Raw genomic sequence first — 5,882 nt, 5'->3', positions numbered from 1 at the left:
GGGCACAAAGTTGCCGTCGATCCGAGAGCTTAACCCAGACCGCTTTGCTCTGTATTTCTCTTTGGAGAAAACCAGTTTGCTCTTCGAGCGGTGCTCTTTAGCCAGCCGCTGATTGGTCGTATGCCAGGCATATATAGCCTCCGGGCCCGGAATCTCTGATTCGGAATCGGAATCGGAATCGCCAGTTAATGGAGTTGCTGCCGCTTCGGCTGCTGCACGCATGCGCGCCCGAGGCGTACTAGTTGCTGCTGTATTTTACGATTCCAACTTAATTATGTTTATGCAGTGCATTCTGTGTGTGTGTATGTGTGTGAGTGTGCTCCAGATCTAGAGTGGGTACAAGGGACTTGGCAATTAACACCTTATCTAAGAGAGCTCTCCCACAACGTTTTTTGTTTTTTTTTTTTGTTTTTTTCTGCTGGGAACCAGGTCTTAAAAAGCTAGCCAATTATTAAACTAGCAGACAGAGCGGCGGCGGCGTCGGCGGTGACTTCCATCCAATTATCTGTTGGCCGAAAGTGTATAAATCAAATTTAAATGCAACTTGGCCTATCAGCGCAGCCAAAACAAAAGACTTAAGCAACAAACTTGGCAATTACATGCGGCCAACAAGACAAGCGGCAGCATCTTTGTTGTTGTTGCTCCTTTGTTGCTGTTGTTGTTGTTAGCGGCTCATATTTCTTGAGGCGCATATCTAAATATCGAATCATGTTGCTGATTTTCCATTGTCTGCCCACCACAGCAACAACTGCTGCTGCTGATGCTGATGCTGCTGCTGCTGCTGCTGCTGCTGCTGCTGCTGCCGCTGTCGCTGTTGCTGCCTCAACAACTGCAACAACACATAGTAAATCTCATTGTGCCGTTGTGACATGACTCTTGTTCGACAATAGATAAAACAAATTGACTTGGTGTGTGCCCAAAATGTCTTCTCTATTCTGCCTGGCCATTTGGGTCTCCATCCTCCATTCTCCGTCCTCCATTCCACGGTGGGCGTACTGGGCAGCGGTCTTCCAGCTCCTTTGTCATCTTTTCTGGCTTGGCAAAGAAAACGAAAAAAGAAGTGCACTACAATGCCCATTATCAGCGTACATATCTGCGACAAGAGACCCCAGAGCGGCAATTGTACGGGCCACCGAGACGGCAACAGCAATGGCAACGGCAACGGCATCGTTGTCCAAATATGTTGCAAGTTGGTGTTATTCTTCACACGGCATCATAAATTTCACGTATAATTGACGCTTTCAGTTATATCAAAATTGGCTAAAAGGCGACGACCGGGTTTCAGACTACAGACCCCCAGTCTTCAGTTTTCAGTCTTCAGCCTCCAGAGACTCGACACGAGTCCCCAGAGATATTATTTTGCTCACTGTGGCTTACATTGTTTTCGTTTTGATTTCAGCTAATAGCAGACAACATCTTACAGGTGTCTTTGTGCGCGTCTCTCATAATTTTTGGACACTGTGTGTTGGCGGCTTGTTGGACACTTGTTTGGGTTTAATGGCATTTCTTTGTTGGGATTAGCTTTCGTTTTTCGTTTATCGTTTTTCATTTCTCATTTTTCGTTTTTGCTGCCACATGGAACAGCTGCAGAAGTGTATCCAGAGCAGTGGCATAAATCCATAAAATCAAACATATTGAGTAATCAAAATGTTGAACCCACCCTCTTCTGGCGAAGGGTCGCCGTCACCCCCTCAAAAGCCGCGTTGTCGACCCGTTGGGCGAGTTCATTAAACAAACAGGCAAATATGTTGGCAATTTCAACCAGTTGGTTTTACACCACTCAACATTTTATGACAGATTTTTCAAGTGTTTTTTTCCGCCTCCTCGTTTTTCTTTCCTTTTTTATTTTCTACTCCCCCTTCTGCTGCTGCTGCTGTGGTGCATCGGTGGCGGATTGCGGTTAGTGGTTTTTGGCTAGTGGTTAGTGGTAAGTGGTTAGTGCTTGCTGCATTGTTGCGGCCAGCCCTTGCACCGGAGAATCATTTATTGCCTTAGGTTAGTTGTTTATGAACGCTTTTATTGGCACTGTGCTGCGTCAGGAGATTTATTGACCATATTTTTAGCGAGAAGTTACAGATACTTGAAAGAACACTTGAGCCAAAAGACTGGGAATTAGGACTGTGTTCAGCAAAGGGGCAGCAGTTTCCCCGAAAGCAATTGCAGTATTTGCTTTAAAGATATGAAAATGTAGCTTAAGTAGCACTTTGCTCTATTAAGCTAAATACCATTGAACTTTCAATTATATACAAAATAAGGGTGGTAAGGCAGAAGGAAAATAATCTTGCATTATAAATTAGAATATAAAGTTGAAAAATAAATTTGGGAATTTTCCCAATGCTTTTAATATTATCTAATAAGAAATTTAAGTTTTAAGCAATGTAATTAAGGGGCTAATATTGAAAAGTCAAACCTCGTTGAACTGAAATGATAATGAAAATGGTAAGTTTGGTCAATAATTTTTTTTTTTTGGAAGCTTGTGATGAGAATCTTTAGCTTAAACCAATACTATCCACTATTTGGCTGTTAAAGAGGGGAATGACCTATTACATTTTTGTTCCGGATTTTTAAAGTTATATCTCTGAAAACACATCCTAGTTTTTTATTCCTAGGCTTTGAAAACTTACCACTTTTTCGATGTACAATGAACAGAATATTCACTGCGCACCATCCATCAACGTGACCACCTGACCTGACCCTGCAATTTGTACCACCTTACCCGAAAAAATCAAGGCACTTGTGAACCTCACACATGTTCACCCGAGGAGGGGGAAAATGATAGAGGTACGCCTCATTTAACCCGAAATCCACCCCTAGGCGCTGCCAAAATACAAATCCAATTGCGAAATCAGTAAGGCAAACATGTTTCGAACGCATCCCATTATGACACGAACAAAGGCGATTAATTAGCGGCGGCGATGGGGGGAGAAGAGGGGATGGGTAGGGGGATGAAAAGATATATTTAAAAAGATATAGAGATTGGAGGGGGTTGGTTTCGATTGCGCCGACGCAAGCGAGTAATCGAGATGGCTGCGCGTGCTCATGTCTTTCGCCAGCATGTGCAACTGTTACCCACCGACTGCGATTGCGATTGCGATGACAGGGAAGGGGAATGCAAAGGGGTTAAGGTGAGGTAAGGAGACCTCATATCGAGCCCATACTTTAACCCATACACGTGCATATGTCATTTTTATAGCGCTATACGTGTTTGCCATAAATCCATAACAATATGACAAGTACAAGTACTTTAGCGGCAGCCTCTCTCATGTGCAACATGTTTGCACGTTCACGCCACCGCCGGTAGACAGTAGACCAAGTACCTGGTATCCACTGAGATGCCGGCCAGAGACGCCCTGGAACGACTGCAACTCCATCTTTGCAGCTCTCCAGTTCCGAATGGGACACCTTGCCTTCCATTTACCGATTGCGATCGCACTGCGGTCAGGATGATCTCCATGCCATGCTCCTCATTTGTGCCGCGGCTGCTATGTTACTTGCACTGCAGCATCACGACACTGAGAAAAATAAGTGTACTTAAGAAAATAGACTTTATTGTTGCACCAGAAATGCTTTTCACATAGATGCCAGCAGTCTACTTTAAGATTTTTATTTGTATAGCCGAACAAAATGTCTTCACACTTATATTTTTAAACAATATATTTTTGTGAAAAGAGTTTTATTTCATTTTGGATTTCAATTTTATTTTAACAAAGCAAGAATGTTAAATTGGAAACAGATGTCTAAGGACCAATGTTCAAATATATATTTACATATTTTTAACAGCAAATTTTTCTAAGAGTAGTGCAGTTACATTTTTATTTATTAGGGTTAAGTTGGAAATGATGTAAACTTTTTCTGCGTGCAGGGTAAATATTTTGCGCTACTCGCCGCCGCCTGACATGATTTACATGAAGTGAAGACGCACGTTTTTATTACATTTTCGTGGCTGTAAGTGCACCCAAGGCAGCCGGGCCACCTAAACCACCACCTCCTAAGCACCACCACCACCACCTCTCAACCACCACCACCACCACCACCTAAGCCACTGGCGCGTCATCAGCGGTTTGCCTTTGATTTGCGGCAAATGTTACGCACTGGCATGGCATCGCATCGCATCGAGGAAGTGGTAGTGGTAGTGGTAGTGGAAGTGGAAACCAACAGCTGTGCAAGTGGAGGGTTAAATGCGCGAATCATTTATCATTTTTGCTGTTACAATTTTCAAGTGTACACCGCCCCGGACCAACTTGCCCGCAATTAAACAAACAATAGCCTTTCCGAAACCGAAACCGAAACCGAAATCAGAACCAAAAGCAAAGAGGATCGGCTCATCTCCGGGGTTGGACACTTGTCACTGTCCGGATAAATGTCGCCCTTCTCGTTCGCGGCTTAAGTCGACGTTTTAATTTTAGTTCGCTGCTCGGGTGAGTTTTGGTGGTTTCTGGAAAATTGAATGCCACATTCAGTGGAAGATCGTAATCCTCAAATGAGATTGCTTTAGAGTAATCGCTTCATTTATGTAGGATTCTCGGGCTTATTAAGCTTCATTAGGTTTTAATCAATTTGGTGCGGGAGTGTGAGAAATACGAGCTGCTCATTTGGGCCCCAAAGTTATGTTTACATAGGAAACACATTTGTTACCTAGGTGGTCCCTTAACCGTTTCCCCTTTCGCCTTTCGCCTTGTTCCCAGACCCATGTAGCAACCGAGAAATTTCAACTAATTAAAATACCTATAAAACTCTGCATGTTGAGTCCTGTTTTGCGGCAGCATTTCCAGCATTTCGTTGGAAATTTTCAAACAGAATCGTCGGGATAAGCAACACGCCAACCCAACAAATGACCAGCCGAAGCCGAAGACTGAAGACGGAAAACCGAAAATCGAAAACCTAAAACGAGGCCCTTCGAACCGGCCAAAGATGAATGGTTGGACCTCGGCAGGGTTGCCCAAAACCCTCGAGCCTCCCAACCCTTGATCCCCATCCGCCACCAACAAACTGACAGCAAACAGAAATCGACAGCCGTGCGGTGTTTACTACTCCAACAAGATCCCAAAAAAATAAAAACAAAAACCGGACAGAAAAAAAAAAACGAAATTCACTTCTGATCGCATTGGGAATGGAAGCTGGCCATCAGCCGGAGTTCCACTCAGTTCCAGTCGAAATGGACAGCTGAAAAGGAGGCTGGAATTTCGGCCCGGCTCGCAGAGAGCTTAAAACTTTTAGCATTTTTAATTAGCGCGTTCTTTGTTTTCGTTACGTTTCGTTCGTTCGTGCCGGCCGTCGAACAAAATGAGAACAGATTCGAACAAAACGAATTTTATTTTCGGGCCCTGCATGCTAATTCGCTGCCAGGAGGCGGGCGAACCAGAATTGCCTCCTAGGACGACCAGAGGCGTTCCCTCCAGAAGGAGCTGTAAAATAAATCACTTTGAGGTCATAATATAAACGAAACAATTTGAAAAGTTCGCTCTAAGAAATTCAGAACAACGTTATTTTCTTACATATGATCTTATTGCAATGCGTTTACAGTGGGCCCACAAAGTTTACGAATATTTTATGAGACATTTCAGTGCAAAGTGTACTTCAACTTCTTTTACCCCCTGTATATAAATCTAGTAAATATTGGAAATATTTTAAGTGCATATTTTGAAATATGTTACTAAAATAACAATTGTAGAATCTTAACAAAATATTTTGTTAAGATACCCACACTACATTTTTTTTCCCAATTTCCTTTTTAAATTTTTGACTACACCCATGCTTAGCACATTTATCAGTGTCCAGATGGTGAAACAAAAATTGACCTTGAGAAGAGCTAGCCTCGAGTAATTAGCTAGTCTTTCGCACCAAATATATTTCCCCATTTTTTTAAATTCTTCTTCAAAGCG

Source organism: Drosophila gunungcola, chromosome 3R (assembly GCF_025200985.1).
Source record: "Drosophila gunungcola strain Sukarami chromosome 3R, Dgunungcola_SK_2, whole genome shotgun sequence".
NCBI lineage: Eukaryota > Metazoa > Arthropoda > Insecta > Diptera > Drosophilidae > Drosophila > Drosophila gunungcola.
Note: the sequence above shows the minus strand (reverse complement) of the source record.